We start from the raw sequence: 17,597 nt of genomic DNA, 5'->3' as shown, positions 1-17,597 counted from the left end.
AATAAAATTTGTGCCAAAGAATACAAATTTCAAATTTATTAAGGTGACTGCTTCAAGGTAATATTGGTTAGAATCCCAGAATAAGATTTTATACATGGCTGGGCGCCTGTAATCCCAGCACTTTGGGAGGCCAAGGCGGGCAGATCACAAGGTCAGGAGATAGAGACCATCCTGGCTAACATGGTGAAACCCCATCTCTACCAAAAATACAAAAAATTACCCAGGTGTGATGGCGGGTGCCTATAGTCCCAGCTGCTCAGGAGGCTGAGGCAGGAGAATCGCATGAACCCGGGAAGCAGAGCTTGCAGTGAGCTGAGATCGCACCACTGCACTCCAGCCTGGGTGACAGAGCGAGACGCCGTCTCAAAAAAAAAAAAAAAAAGATAAATTCAAGTTTTAGTAAATTGTTCACATATATTTTACCTCTGGACTGTCTTTAAATGTACCATTCCCTCCATGAGGGAATACAGTGGTATATTTACATTTATATACGTTTATTTATATATAATGGGCATATTTATATTTCTATGTTTATTTATATATAATGGTATATTTATATTTATTTACCTCGTAGAGGTAAATATACCTTCATGATGGTGGAGGGTGGGAGGAGGGAGAGGAGCAGAAAAAATAACTATTGAGTACTAGGCTTAATATCTGGGTGATGAAATAATCTGTACAAACCCCCATGACATCAGTTTACCTATATAAGAAACCTTCACGTGTACTCCCAAACCTAAAATAAAAGTTATATGTATACATACCATTCCCATCCCATATCTAGTATATACAAAACTTTTAAATGGCGAAAATGTCCTACAGGACAATAAAAAACAGCACCACCCTTGCCAATGATGCCATAGGAAAAATGAAACCCATTCTTGGTCTCATATTTGAGCAAAACACATGTACAGTTATAGAATAACACCCTATAATTTCCCTTCAGTGGTTTGATCATAGTCTCTGAGCCAAAAGACAATATTCATCCATCTAGTCATTGATGGCTGGGATTGCATCAGAGCATTACTCAATACTGGATTGATGACATGAGACTTCTAAATAAAATGATAGCTCCTGCATATTTATATAACATGTCCTACTAGATGTTGAAGGAACTTTGCATGTGGTCACTGAGATATTCAGCTTATATTGTATAACTACACTGGAAAATGAGAGAAAACCAATTTGGTCAATAAAAGAAAACCCTTCTGTATCACATTGGCAATAGGGACTAGAGTGACCTCATGTGGGTCACAACACCCCCCATTGTTTCCTAGCTACTGCATGCAATAAGGATGCATTACCAGGGTGAAGTCAGCTGAAATGGCCAGGGAAATCCTGATGCTTTTTTCTATTACGAATTGGTATATGTCTATAGAGGTAAATCTGACACAAGAAAAAGAATACAGGACTTGATGTCAAAAGACCCATTTCTGCAACCTAATATATTTGTGCAGTTATGAAAAACCAACATACTGATACTCAGTTTTATCAACATACTGATACTCAGCAAAACAAGTATGATAATACCTATGTCATAGGGTTCTACGGAAGACTGAATGAGATCAGACATGTGAAGGTGCCTGGTAAACTGATATTTAGACAATGTACAGAATTTATATGATGGCAATATGCCTCCAAGAGATGAAGGTATTCCCCAATATAATTATCCTTTTGAATTCATGATAAAGTCATCACATGCAGACCATTTTTATGTAATACAACATTGTGTGTTAGTGATGTAAATTTTGAGAGATTGCTATAGTTGATAAGAAATTTGCTATACAGTATTAAATACTTCACATATTTAAAGTGATAATAAAACCATGGCAGCACAACAGATTATAAACTAGCTCTTATGATTAACCATATTTCACACAAATAAACTCAGTAATTCTAATCCAGTAATTTAAGTTCTGTGGCTTTGTTAAATTCAACGTTGGAGAAGCATGAACGAATGCATGAATGAATGAATGAATAAAAAGGGAGAGACAGACTGAAACCCAGTTGTTTTTGTACAATACTCAGCATATAAGTCACTTTCATCACTTGGCTTGGATCTCCCATTACAAACACTTCTCGTTTTCTTAAGTGTCCATTATATGTCAGAAACTTGGTGAGAAAGATTCTAATCAGTGTATATCAACATTCTCATTGGCCATTCACTTCCATTAATACCATAAAACTCGAGGCTTATTCTTGATTTTGAGTGTCTTGATATGTTCCTGTAAAATATTCTAACGAAATTTGGAATTGTTGGGGGGAATCCTGCAAATCTGGAAGTTTAAGCCTTTTGTAGACAGATTTTTCAGAAACGCACAAGATTCATCTTTCTATGTTGTCATTTCATTGGTGTTTTAAATGTTGCTGGCACATTTATACATTTTATGGTTTAAAAAAACTGTTTAATTTGTAAACATGCATCCTGAGAGCATTAGGCCTTTGAATATTTGTTCATGAATTGATTCAAGAATAATGAGCTTGGCTGAATGCAGTGGCTCATGCCTATAATCCCAGCACTTTGGGAGGCCGAGGTGGGAGGATTGCTTGAGCCCAGAAGTTCAAGACTAACCTGGGCAACATAGGGAGGCCCTGTCTCTACCAAAAAAAAAAAAAAAAAAAAAAAAAAAAGCTTGGGTGTAGTGGCATATGCCTGTGGTCCAGCTACTTGGGAGTCTGAGGTGGAGGGATCACCTAGGCCTGGGAGTTTGAAGCTTCATTAAGCCATGATTGTGTCACTGCATCCAGCCTGGGCAACAGAGCAAGACCGTGTCTCAAAAAAAAAAAAAAAAAGAATAATGAGCCAAGAGCACAAGAGCACGTTCACTGGCAAATGTGCTCACCATCCGAAATCAAATCTTCAATATTATAACCAAATGGACCTCAAGGGCTCAAGCAGCTGCCCCAGGTCACTGACATAGGGACAGTCAGATCCCTCAAACAAGTGGTACTATGATGAGTTTAGATGTCCAGAAAGTACCCAAGTTGCATTTAAGGATTTAATCCAAATAAAAATAAAAGAATAGTCAAAGGTAACTTTAAACATCTTTTAGAGCCATGGGGCACAGAGACTGGCATGGGGGAACCCATAAACTGAAGCACAGGACTAAACACTGTCAGGGCCAGACTCTACTGTCAAGGGGATAGGACAAGGAGCACTGCCAGCCAGCTGGTAGGGCTGGGGAAGGGGAGCCAGGGTCTACACTGTCAGTGAGCTGCAAAGGATATACATAAATTTGATGGCACCACTGACTACCTGTACTAGGTGAATTTCAGTCTGGCTACTGATGTTGAAAAAGCATATTTTGCACTGCCTTCTCTAACTTCATTTCATCATAGTATAAAAAACTAGGGAACTATGAATCCTCTATTTCTACTTTGTAACACCTGTGAGTACAGTACACACAATTTATATATATATTTATATATGTATTTTTTGAGATAGAGTCTCACTCTGTCACCTAGGCTGGAGTACAGTGGCATGATCTTGGCGTACTGCTACCTCCACCTCCTGGGTTCAAGCAATTCTCCTACCTCAGCCTGAGTAGCTGGGATTACAGGTGTGCACCACTGCGCCTGGCTAATTTTTGTATTTTTAGTAGAGATGGGATCTCACCATGTTGGCCAAGCTGATCATACAAATAATATTTTTATCGAAGAAGATACCCTCTTCACCACAATGATCACAGATTTTTTTTTTTTTTACCCAAATAGAAATTTCAGAGAAGATTTGGGCCAATGCCCAGGTAGTCATATCAAAGGATTTGGGTTCCACAAGGATCATTACAAACAATAAATGTCAGATGAGTCTCAAAACAGAAATCAAGCATGTAAGGAATCAAAGCAGCAGAGAGACAGGGGCAGGGCTTAGTTCGGGTGGGAGAAGTGGCCCAGAGAGCCCAGCGTGCAGCAGTCATGCAAAGAAGTCAGAGATGTAGAGAGATAGCCCTGTGGTGGAGAACCAGCCGCCTGATAGTCTCAGAAGACTCATGAGAGAAGAGAGGACTGTGGAGGAGGAAGGAATGAGTAGAAGGTAGTAGCTGTTGCAAAAGAGAATCTGTAGGATAGTTGAGAGAAAGACTGTATTGCAGCCTCACTGAGAACCATCAATGTCGAATGAAAGAACACAGGAGGCCAATCTGGGGAAATCACAGGTCTGAAACATTCTTTATCAGATTAGGAGGAAGAGCAAGGTGAACCTTGAAGATAGAGAAGGACACACTGAAGAGGAAAAAGAAACAGGGCCCCATGACCAGGCCCAGCCTAGTAGCAGAAGCATGGCCAGCACAGGCAGGCAATGAAAGGCAAGAGGCCCCAAGTGGGAACATCACTGTTGAGGGGCGCAGTCTGGGTGGACAGAGTCTGCTTGAGAGCAGGACAGTGGCAGTCATGTCATGCAGGTGTATGAGGGAAGAAGGCCCTCTGTGTTGGAGATGAGTTTGATATAAAAAGTACAGACGTGGGGAAACTCAGAACTCAGTCAGGCTTAGACCAGAAACAATTTGACAAAATGAGTTATGCTTTCTTTAAGATGAAACAGCCTTTGCTTGAGTCCCATTACTTTAAAAACATAGTGAATCTATAAGATAAAATAATTCATTGTCACAGATCCCACAAGTTAATATGAAAATTAAACTTCACATTACTTTTCCAATAGCAAAAACTATTGATTGACTTGACTGATGCACTTCTCTCCAAATTATCTTTTTAGTTCCCATTGCTTAACCAAAAACAAGACATAACAAAGCAATAATTTTATGAAGTATCCCTGAGGTCTATTTTACTATTTTATAGAGCTAAAAAAAAATCATTTGTGGTGTACTGCAGTGAGGAATCTTGTGAGACCATATATACACAATCCCATTCTCATTTATTTTTTAAATAAACATTTTAAACAGAACTGTTCATTAAATAAGGGCTGCATTAAAACAGCAACTGGATTCAATGACTTAATTCATTTTTGGAGACTTCTCAGGTGAGACTGAATGATCACCTAATGACTCTCTTTACTATTAAAAAACAAATAGGGTTTTTTGAAAGCAAGAAAAAAATAATGTGAAAATAGAACACTTGAAGTAAAATTACAATAATTATGATGCTGTCACTTTAACATCTATAGACTTAATTGTTTTCCAATTGACATGTGAGAAAAAATGTCCCAGGCTAGGTAAAAATATGCTGCTGAATGTTCATTGGAGGAAAAAAAAAATAATGAAGACAACAAACAAAAAAAGGCAAAACGATTCTAGCTCTCAGGTGCCTAATATACGATGAGACCACTATGCATAGCTTGGAGACAGAAATAAAGGTTTTCCTTTATTTTTTCTTTTCCTCTATTTTTCTTTTTTAAAGGGTATGCATGAAAGCGGTACAAAGCTCATTATAACACAATGTGAGCTGCACATTGTAAACACCAGCATTATTAGATGTCTGTATCGTTTTTAGCCTATACTTCAAATAGCTACAAGATTAGGTGCTGGATTTATACAAATTGAAATTTGCAACTTTTAAAACCTTAGTGCTTCCACAGACAAATATCTGTCTTCCTTCCTCAACCCCTCCCCTATGTTTGCCAAGAAGGAGGGTAAAAGGAGTAAGATGCTGTGTTTGGAAGCAGGAATTCTACAAACTGTTATGAGACATGCTAGTGATAGAATGGGGCCTTCACTTTCATATATGTGCCCATTTTGAATTTACTGCATTTGCTGGTTACTGTGCGAAACAGGGCAGAACAACTGTGTGAGCTGCTGCATTAGCAAACTGGCTAAAGTATCCCTGTCGTTTATACTTCCCCACTGCACAATCGGAATGGAAACATTTGCTCTATTGGAAGGCAGTGATAAGGACGGATTTTTAAAGTTTCCATTTTTAAGTGAAAATGAAAGAAAAATGCTCTTCTAGATGTGTTGTGCCTTTGAGCTCCATTTGAAAAAAGAAAAAAAAAAGGCAGAGAAAGCTGCTGTGAAGGTCACCGAGTGAAAGAACTTCCTCAGGGCACAGAATAAATTAAATCCCAAGGAAAAAATAAAATGTGATTTCCAGAGTGTGAGGCACAAACTCCAAATGACAATGATTGACAGCCAAACTATATCCGTGCAATATCCAAGACTGCACGTTCTCATTTACCTCAGTGTAGCCAGCAAGCGCCCATTAAACATCCGTCTGATGCCCAAATTAACCTTCTTGGCAAACTGAAAGAGGCACAAACTATCATAATCAACCTTTCATTATCACAGCAGCCTCTAGTTAAAGGGTCAGAATAATTGTGCCATCAGAGCCTTGATTGTTTTCAATCAACAGACGGCTGGAGTGACAGCTCGGTGATGGAGGAGTCTGATGAAACCGCACCAGGCCTAATCAGAGCAGATGAAAGGAAGGCATGATTGGTGCAAATGAACAGTCGTGCCTCTCCTTTTCATTTACAATCTGAAATTACTCTTAAATTTGTGTGGTTTTTTTCCCTCCCTCATGAGCACCACTGAAAGAATGTTTGACTTATTATGAGTTCTGACAGTGCAGAGTTATAAAACACAGGTAGGGTTATCAGCTGAGGCTTTAAGTGGGTATTCAGCATAATTCTAACAAATTCGCTCTTGAAAAGCACAAAATGACTAAAAAGGCTTCCAATGACCTAACCTCTCAGTGCTGTTTCATTAGCAGACCCATTTATTCTGCTGCTGTTAAATGATGAGAAGATAAAACCAAGGGCAGGAATATCCTGTAAATGTTTTTCCCCAGTCTCACTGCTCTGCTTACTTCAGTATTAGTTCCTTTGCCCCAAAATCCTTACAGTTCTCTAAAAGCAGTAAGAACATTAAGAGCTCAAAAGAGCTCATCCATCAGAGGGCATGCCTCAAACAGGAGTTGTTTTTGCTTAAGAACTTGATGCTATGGTGGGAACCACAAGTGGTAGGAAAGGGACTGGAACCCACCAATCCAATGTGGATATCAAAAAGAATATCTGGGGAAAAGGAATAAAAAATTCTGCAATAGGCCAGGCTAAATCTAGCATAAAAAGGATTTGGAGAGAACTGAAACACCATAAAGCTGCATCTATACAGATGCTTCTGTTAACAAACTATTGGCATTAACATCCTTAAAAAGTTTAGTGATGAATGGAATATATACGCTTGGAGGGGTGAAAATAAGCTTCTACTTTCTATTTTCTTTAATGCTGAGACCAACGAGCCAATCATGGGAGTATTATGATTTAGGTCAGTGCTGCAAAACAAAGGAAAGCCTTTTAGCTGCAAAGATTAATATGCATCTAATATGTGTGTGTGCATGTGTGTCTACCTGCAAGTGTGTGTACGGTGTGAATCCCACCTGCATATGTGTAAGTGACAGAGGGCAGGACGGCTGTTGGCTCAGAATCCAGGGTGGCTTTTAACCTCTTTACTCAAAATTTTTATATAAAACTTATGCCATTTTATTAGCTACGTTGGGTGTGAGAATGATGAGATGGGGTATATAACTAATAAGGTAAAAAGAAGACCTATAAAATAACAGTCTTGAATTTTCCATGCAATATTTAGCAAAATTTGTTGTCTCTGAACCAGGCCTCATTTTATGAGCCAATTGCTCACCAGGAATGTATCTAGAATGTACAAAATTCATGTCGTTCTACCTACATGTAAACGGACTTCAAGCAGAATATTGCCAAATCTTGCATATGACTTTCTGCAAAATCTCAGAGTTTTTGTTTTGTTTTTCAGAAGACAGTCGTCAAAGAAAGCTATCTGGGAAATGGTTCAAACACATGTATTTTCCAAATCCATCCTCACTCTCACACACACTTTCTCAAGGGCTGCATTCCTTAGCAGATCACTTTACTTCTTGTGTGCTCCCGGGCACCTTCCACAAGCTTTATCAATGAATGACACATGCTCCATTATCTCCTGAGGGTTTAGTTTTCTCAGTGTGGTGTTGGCTTTTTAAGGCATGACTTCCTTCTGCCTAGAAGGCAGTTTGTGTATAGGTCAAATAGGAGTGGCTTCAGGATACTGACTACACATGGGGTCGAAAACAGGATTTCCCGGCTGTTTTACAGAGCATGAAGACGAGAAGCAGGCCAATTTGGGTAGGTGCCTATTCTAACTCCCAGAATCCAAGGGGTGTGGAATTAATCATTCTAAAGCACTACACAGCCCCTCTACATTGCCTAAAACTTACATGAGATGAGAAGAGCAAAAAGATTCTTCAGGGGACCTGGCAAACCTGATAAATCAACCCCTTTGTTTACTTCATTATTTACACTTTATTGGATTTATATGGGGCTTCACTCCAAAGAGTACATAGTCCCAGCAGTGGGCAGAATAAGAAATTGATTACAGTCCTCAGCAGGTCCAATGTCATTCTCACTGCCAAAGAGCCTAAAGTGTGTTTGCCACTTAACTAAGCATCGTCTTTTCTGGAGGGAGAGGTTTAGTTTTAGTTTCAGCTGTGAGTAATTTTCCATTGTGATTGGCTGACTTATAGTCAATTTAGTATAATTAATGCCAAATTACATTGTAATTCACGTAGAATTACAAATTAAAAGCTATATTAAGAGCAAATGAATTAATCAAAATTAATGATATTATGCTCACTTGTTTTAAAGTGTTAATAAGATAGGTCCTCCTAAAACGTTTAAACTTTAGCGCATCATCCATCACTCCTTTAATTACTCAATTTCCTTGTGTGGCCAGAGAAGGTAGTGGGCATTCCTCATCAACAAGAACACACACAAAGAAGATATGTGCCCTCAGCCTCTGGTGTGTGGGGGTCTTTTTAGCTCCTGTTCTTGAAGCATAAGTAATACCGTGCCACTTACCAATACTCACTTGTAACTCTTCCTATAGACAAAGGAGAACAACGCACAAAATCTTTGATACATAACTTTAGAATCAGTCATTGACTTTTTTTCCCTGAAGTTGTCTTCCTGGTTATGCTTTCTCTACCAGAATATCAAAATAGGTTTGCAGTTCATCAACATGCCACCGCACGTAACAAGGAGGAGGTGGTCAGACGAAACGGTGGATCCTCACCATGGAGAATGCATAACTCTGTATTATGAGCATAAAAAAAGCTCAAGAATGATGTATGAATGCTTCTCCTGATTATGATCTCAGAATGGCCACTTTTCTCCTCCAGGTGTGTTGAATCAGGGTGTTATTTTTCCTTGTAGCAGAAGTTTTGGAGGCAAGGGTGGGAGAAGCACTTCTAAGGAAGTCAGTATTCAACAATAAATGTTGAGGCTTCTCTTGACATCTCTTTAGAATGTAAATAATTCTAGAGCCTCTGGGTCACTTTATAAGTAAATTTACATCCTCTCCTATAGAACTCCCAGAATAGCAAATCTCTATGATCTGACACAGCCAATTAGCATGAACATCATTGCTATTCAACTGGCCTAACATTGAAGAAAAAGGACTCACAGGATCATTTGTGTTGGAAAGAGACTAACATTTATCAATTTCAAGAAATTTATATCTTTCACCCTCTCTCTTGAACCCCATATCTAAACCATCACCCAACTGTCAATTTCTGCTGCATACATTTCTAAAATTTCAATATATTGGGCATAAAATGAAGATGGAATGATCAATCATTTCCATTTGATCCATCCAATCTCTGGTCTCAAACAGGGACAACAGCCTACAGACTTTTTCCCACACAGTCTGTGTCACTGCAACAGACATAATGGCACTCCAGGTTCTTTTTTACTCTAATTTATGTCTCTTGGTCAGATTTTAAAGAGATCCTCCCTTATCAGCTTTCATTTCCTGCTTTATACTACACCATCGTGTACTTTGAAGGAATAAAAGATGGTTCCCTCCCTCTGCCAGAATTCTCTAAGCATTCTTCCTTATCAAACCATCCAGAGCCTCAGTTTCTGGGCTCTGATCAAGAAAGACCCTCAGCAACACTTTCCAGTACGACTTTATTGGAGACATTTTTGCAACTTCCCACAAAGTCTCACAACAGGTGAAAATGAAAACTGGTAATTTATTAGGAAATGTCTACTTCTGGCTCACTCATTACAGAGTAATATATAAAAACGTTTGACTTATGAGATGTATAAGGTACTTTGAGGTTCTGTTTTCTTAAAGAGTTGGTGTATTTCAAGAGAATACAGTGAGACCTCCATTGAAATCTACACTGTGAAGTGAGTCAACTATTGAACTTCTGGAAGCTTTAGTTTTCTCACTAGTTAAAATTTGGATCATACTTGCCTTATCAACCTTAACAAGGCTGATGAGAACTCAAGAGAAATTATATGTGTGAAATGCTTTAAAATATAAAGCTCTCTAGTCTTGCAAAGAATTATTATTGTTGGTATTATTATTGATGGACTTCTACGCTAGCCTCAGGGTTTCTACCTCATATATGGCTTATAGTTGGGTTTTATTTTTAAATCCCTGATAACCCAGGTAGCAGCAATATTACTGCAGGGCACCAATGCATAAGTAATATTCTACAGTCATCTTTTTCCTACTCACAGCAGCAACAACAAAAATATCAGTCTGGAAACAACATGAATCACAATGAAAATTAGAAGCAGAGAACATAAATATGTCATATCTCATAAATCACCTTGTTGTTCTGTTGTGCTCATTCTTTAAAAAAAAAGGAAAGAAAAAAAACTATTAACTCATGAGAACAGCAGCACATGAATACAAGTTGGGTCTCCTGTAATTTCTGATAATCACTGCCCCTCACAGCTACTCAGCAACGCACAGCTCTAGCACTGAGGATTAGCTGGAGCAAAGCCCCTCTGAAATGAACATGTCATGCGTCTTGCAAAGGCATATACCCCAGACAAACAACAGCAAAGCCACGAGTCAAGCTACTGTGGGATGCACCCTCACAGAGGAGTTAGCCGCATATAGATTAGAAGGAAAGATTAAATATATGCTCTGGCAACTAGGAGCACCAATCCCTGAAATAGCAGTGTTACTCCGTGTCCAGCTAGGGGCCCCTCAAAGGATAAAACATCCTCTGGGCATAACATTATTCGGGATGCAAAGGAGCCACTGTTTATTCTCTTCACTAACATCTAAGAAGAAGGAAATGGAGATACCCTCATCACATTTGTAGAAAAAACTGTATGTAGTTGGGAGAAACTATAAACAGTTTCAGAAAGAAAATTAAGAAGTGGTACAAATTTGTAAGTTGGGACCACATGTAGGAATTTGATAAGTTTAAGAAATGGTAACTTTAAAAAATAGGAGATATTATGAAGATACCCAGAAAGTAGCTATCTGGGAAAATAATAGTAACAACACATGCATGTATGAAAGAGAATTGGCCGGGCGCGGTGGCTCACGCCTGTAATCCCAGCACTTTGGGAGGCCGAGGCAGGTGGATCACGAGGTCAGGAGATCGAGACCATCCTGGCTAACATGGTGAAACCCCGTCTCTACTAAAAATACAAAAAAATTAGCCAGGTGTGTGGCACATGCCTGTAATCCCAGCTACTTGGGAAGCGGAGGCAGGAGAATCACTTGAACTCGGGAGGCGGAGGTTGCGGTGAGCTGAGATCATGCCATTGCACTCCAGCCTGGGCAACGAGAGTGAAACTCCATCTCAACAAAAAAAAAAAAAAAAAAAAAAGAGAATTGAAGAAGGGCAGGAACATGATGAAAAATTATAATTTTGTTTGAGGATAAGAGTTCTTAGTATTTTATTCTATTTCTAGTTACCAAGGTCCAAATATTAAAACATGAACACAGCTTGTAGAATTTTTTGATTAAATGTTTACCCACAGCCTGATTTGTCTGAGGCATGGACTGTATCACATGGATTGACAAAGGTTTGCGAAGCTGTTTAGAGGGTGCATACAACGATCGAGAGTTAACAATAAGCAAAGCATTGAACAAAAGGCGAAGGGTCACTGGTTGGTATTGAAACATCCAGTCAAAAGCATGTCATCTCCATTGTACCCATATCATTTCAACGTGCCCCAACTTGGCAAAGAAATCATTACGCTATTTGGCACAGGTCAGTCCCCACTGGGAAGGCATTGGGCAGGTGGGAAAGAGCAGCAAGCGGAAAGCCCCACATCAGACACTGTCAGGCCCATGACAGCAGGACCCTGTTGGTACTTCCCATTACTGACTACCCAGCACCCGTCATATGGCAGGCAATAGTAGTACCCCACAGGACATGGCTGGGCAGAGCAGGCACTCAATAACTATTTGGAATGAATGAGGCATATGTCATCTAACAGAATTAGAATTAGCAACATGACACAGACATGGAGGCAGGCATAGAGGCCATGATTTGTTCAATCCATGGGCACTACCCAAGGGAACTAGAATGGTCATGCTCTTTTTTCTGTTTTGTTTTTTTTTTTTTTTTTCTTCCAGACAGGGTCTCGTTCTATTGCCCAGGCTGGAGAGCAGTGGTGCAATCACGGCACACTGCAGCCTCAACTTCTTGGGCTCAGGTGAACCTGCCCTTTGGGTAGCTGGAACTACAGGTGCATGCTACCATGCCTAGCTAATATTTTCGTAGAGACAGGGGTCTCACTATGTTGCACAGGCTGGTCTCAAACTTCTGGGCTCAAGCGATCAGCCTGCCTCAACCTCCCAATGTGTTAGGATTACAGGCGTAAGCCACTGTGCCCAGCTAATCAAGCCCTTCTTAATTCCTGTTAAAGTCATAGGATTAATTGGATGCACCTCTGTGCCCATCGCCTGAGTATTTCTGAGCTTCTATTACAAATTTAGAAGCTATAGACCAAAGTAGACATAGCTCAAGAATTAGAAGACATGAGTTTGATTCCTAGATATGTTACCTCAGTTTTCCCTTTTGTACTATAGGAGAACAAAGCAATAATAAATGAAGATGCATTTTCAAAACTGTGATGTGATATTCAAATTGGAAGTATTTTAATAGTATTGTTTGACATCTAGTACTATTTAAAGTCCTTGCTTCTTCCTGGCCAGAGGTACATTTGGGTCAATTTATCATCGAAGGATAAAAGATGAAAGCTGAGTATATCACTAGTGTCTTCTACTTTCCAACTGTAAAGGGATAGTAGCTTTTTGTTTGGGTTCACTTCTGGGACTCCTTTTGAAGAAAATGATTAATTCAAACTGTAACATGGCTGATTCTGTGGTATACATAAAAGCCCAGGAGGAGCATGTCAAAAAAACCACTGCATTTGAGATTGTTGACTAAACAATATGTGGCTTATGTCTCTCAACATATAAAATAAATGTGTTATTAAGAGTATGACTTAGGGAAGCAAATTTCCAACAAAAATATAAGGAAAAATGCAGTCTTTAAAAGGCCAAACTCATTTTCTATATCAATTTTCTTAGAATAAATCCAGCCTAATGTAGGAATAGTAGGATGTCTTATCCATTCAATACATTTTAATATGGAAACTCTACATTGTTGTTTTTATTTATTATTAATAGAGTGCAAGCAGTAGGTAATGCAAACACTACAGCACAGCCTCTGCCTCTAGGGATGGATAATCACGGACAAATATGAACAGGATTGCCCCAGCCCCAAATCAGGTGACGTGGTCCCTCTTTGCCACACTAAAATAGGACATAACTTAGGTTTGTGCAATTACTTTTGCACCAACCTAATAGAATAAAGGAAACCCTCCCTGCTGAGGTCTTACCTTGTTTGACGCCACTCACATAGCCAGCACATTTTTTGGTCTTAATATCTACTTAAGTCCAGGCAAAGTGAGACTCAGAATACAAGTAGGAAGTGTCCTCAACCCCCAGGTTAATAAAGTAAGAAAAGTACTGTTCTTTTTTTTTATTATTATTATTTTTTATTTTGAGCTGGAGTCTCATTCTATCATCCCGGCTGGAGTGTAGTGGCGCAATCTCCACTCGCCGCAACCTCTGCCTCTCGCTTCAACTGATTCTCCTATCTCAGCCTCCGGGCCTCAGCTGGGATTACAGGTGCCTGCCACCACACCTGGCTAATTTTTGTATTTTTAGTGGAGATAGGCAGGCTGGTTTCAAATTCCTGACCTCAAGTGATCTGCCCGCCTCAGCCTCCCAAAGTGTTGGGATTACAGGCGTAAGCCACCGCACCTACCCAGAAAAGGACTGTTCTTACAAAATTATAAGTCCTCACTAAGAGTAAGAAACAGTTAATAAATTAATAATTAAAGGAAAACAAAACTTCCCACTCAGAGATAAAGGTGAAATAAATTTCCTTAACCTAACTATTGAATATTTTTGTAAAGCATTTTACCCCAGAATCTAGCTCCCAACACTATGCCTAGCATGTAACAGGTGGTCAAGAAATATTCATTTTTATTTCCACAAGCTGTTTTCTTTCATTTTTAAATATCCTTCTTGTTTCTGCTACTTTGGAGATAAAATAAAAATTCAGAGAGCTGTACTTATGGTTTAAAATCAGGAGGATTCTCTCCATTTGGGAGGAGGCCTGGAAGAGGGAAACGGAGTTGGCAGATCTGTCCTCTGCCTTCCTTCCACTCTAGCATAATTCTGGGTATTTAGTAGGTGCTCAGTACATACTGATGGGTGGAGAGCCATACTTTCTCCCTATGCTAGTGTGTATAAGAATTGATGTTATATTTTTCTATATAGGCTTTTTCTACAAATTGTACTTCCATGGAAAACAGTAAACTCCCTCTTACTCTGGTGAAAGAGAACCTAAAGGCAGAAGAGGCAGGAAATGCACGTTCCTGAAAAGAAAACAGAGCTTACTCAGCACTTCCTATGAAAATGAAAACAGATCTGATCATGAGAATGATACGGAATTACTTCTATGTGTTGTTGTAAGTTTTTTTTATGAAGAATTGCCATGTTTTGGCTTATTTATTTAAAAATATTTTATTGACAGATAAGGATTGTTTAGATTCAAGGTGTACAATATGATGATTTGATAAGCATATACACTAGGAAATGATTACCACAATCAAATTAATTAACATATCCCTGGAACCCATGCTCTACATTAGATCCCTAGAACTTGTTTATTTTCTAACTGAAAGTTTTGTGCCCTTTGACCAACATCTCCCCATTTCTTGCACTCCCCAGCTCCTATGGTAAGACCCTGGCTCATCAGTCTGAAAATATATGCAAAATCTAACAGAAGATATTTAACAGGGCCCTACTGAAATGAAGTTCTAATTGGGAGCTAATACCTGAAAGCAAAATCAAACAGATAGAGATTTGCCAGGTCACAAAGGCAAGTGACCTAATGTCCCATATTTCCATTTCAGCTGATTTGTTCAGTTTTAGTTTCCTTTCTTTGAACCCAATAGCCAATTTGGTGTCTTTCATCTGGAACCTGATAAATTGCTGGCCTTGAAACATAAAACCAAATTGTTGAGCTGAATTGAACCGAATTTTTAAAAAACAATATATTTAGGGAACTTCTATGTCCTTATCCATCTAAGGTATGTATGTGAACAACTCTCTATGTTACCTCTAAATATAGAGTGAAATTAACCAACAGATCAAGTCATTTCAGACCATGGAAGGGATGAAAATTTGTCTAGGAGGAACCAAGAAGACTTCTGTGAGAGAAGAGACTCAGAATAAAGCTTAAAAAGGTCAGATGGAAAAAAAGAACAGTTCCAAGGCATCATCTTGGGGTATTTTACAGGTTCACAGATCCACAGAATGATTACTGTGGCCTACATACAACACATTTTGTCAAGGAAAGGGCCTGGGTAAGGAACAGCAGGAAAAAGTGAAAAAGAGTTGGTTCAGTGAGGATAATTTGAAGGTTCTTATGACAGGTCTTCAGAGCCAGACTGCATGAAATCTGGTGAATAATGAAAATTAGACCTTTCACCAAACATGGGATGGTCCCAGATTACATTATCAGTACATAGTAGAAGAGCCACCTGCGTAAGTGTGTGTGTGTGTTTACCATGCTCTCATCTAAGTTACTGGTTGCACATATTAATCAAATAGCACGCCCCCCTCCATCCAGTTTTCTATTACCTGTCCTACCTTGTGCCAATTTCCTTTCTCCTCCCCAACACCCTTTGCTTCACACTTCTTCTTTAAGACATGGGATAGGGATTTGTCAAAGTCAATGAGCACTTTATTACAGTGAGAACGTTCCGTAATGAACAATTCAGCAATTTAATGAGATTCTGTAGATCTGTCTCCAGCCTGTCCATCAAGTTTCACTTCTATAAAGCACCCTGACACTAATCCTCTGGCATACCCAATCTCTACCCTGGGCTGAATATTAGATTCTTCCATGGTATATTGCATTACCAGCATAACCTCAGCAAAAATGATGAACTTAACTATACTTGAGGCAAAATAGCTGGTCTGATTTGATTTTTCTCTATGGGGTTGAATATGAGGGAAATACTTATTTACTAAGATAAAGCAAAAACAGTTTCTTATTGCCTGCTGAATGCCTAAATTGATAATATTTATGTGAGTCTTTTAATTCTTTCTTGAGGACCAGGTATTAAAAAAATTATTGCCTGCAGCAGAAAGCAGCTTTTAAAATTCTACATTATAATATTAGTAACCTTTAGAGAGGCAATTATGATAACTCTTAAGTGGATAGTATGGAATTTTCTTGACACTCAGCCATCTGCACATTACCACGTCAATCTCTGGCAGTGCCTTCAACTGCGCCACAAAAAGAGATAGAAGCCACAAGGATGGTTAGCCTCAGATGTCAATTCAGTTAGAAAAAATTAAATGCAGGATTCATTCCAAATCTTTCTTTTTCCCTTGGGAAGTGAAGAAAATTTGGCTACTTCCCATTTTGAATTGACCAAAGTAAATTCTGTTGATTTGTGTTTATAAGAGAGAGCCAGAGATAATTGAAATTTCTACCAAAAACAGATCCTTGTCAACCTGTTCAAACTCTGCCTGAACAAACATTACCAGAAATACCCAAGGAGCCACAAAAATTTATTCTTTACTGTTTTTTTGGTCCTTATATTTTCTTTATCAAGACAGTGTGGAATACTGAAGACATGGGGGCCGGTGTTAGCAGACTTAAATTTGAAGGCTGGCTCTGCTCTGTGACACTGAGTAAGGCACAGAAGCCTCATTTTGTTCATCTGGTACATGCAGTGATAATAGCCATTCTTTCAGGCCTGCTGTCAATAAGTTTGCAAAGAGCCTGGGACCCAGAAGGCCTTCAGGACGCTGCAGCTCTTTAATTCCCTCTGGTGGAAGCAATAATGAAGAGGGAAGTTACTGATTAAAGTAACACAAATAATGAAATAAGGCAGAAAGGCATCAGGAAAATAATCAGTCAGTAGAGTTAGCTACTGAATAATTAACAGCTACCTATATGACAATTTTGGCCAGAATTAAAATACTCTCTAAATATTACTTGATAAGATACCAGGGATTCACTGTTTAATCAGCTAACAGAAGACTTTAAATTTTCCCTGGTAGTCTGTATTTAATTATTTTTCAAATGATCGTGAAATCTTGGAGGCATGGCACCCTACAAGTAACAAAATGGCTAGCCAGTGCTTCAGAGAGTGAGATAGACAGGCTGTAATAGGGAAGAGGAAGATAGGCTCTCTGACTATTCCCCAAAGACACCAAGTGGATTGTTCAAGGAATAGTCACTGGAGATGAGCAGAAGAGGATTTAAATTGAATAATCAACTTCAAA

General features: G+C 39.0%; 1 protein-coding gene across 7 annotated transcripts in view; it reads right to left on the bottom strand.

The window, feature by feature from the left end:
• KLHL32 (kelch like family member 32) overlaps positions 1 to 17,597 on the bottom strand; it is a 242,441-nt gene that overhangs the window by 37,152 nt on the left and 187,692 nt on the right. The gene's annotated exons all lie outside the window — the stretch shown is intronic.

This window comes from Gorilla gorilla, chromosome 5 (assembly GCF_029281585.2).
Source record: "Gorilla gorilla gorilla isolate KB3781 chromosome 5, NHGRI_mGorGor1-v2.1_pri, whole genome shotgun sequence".
Taxonomy (NCBI): Eukaryota; Metazoa; Chordata; class Mammalia; order Primates; family Hominidae; genus Gorilla; species Gorilla gorilla.
This window is presented reverse-complemented; position numbering and strand designations above follow the sequence as displayed.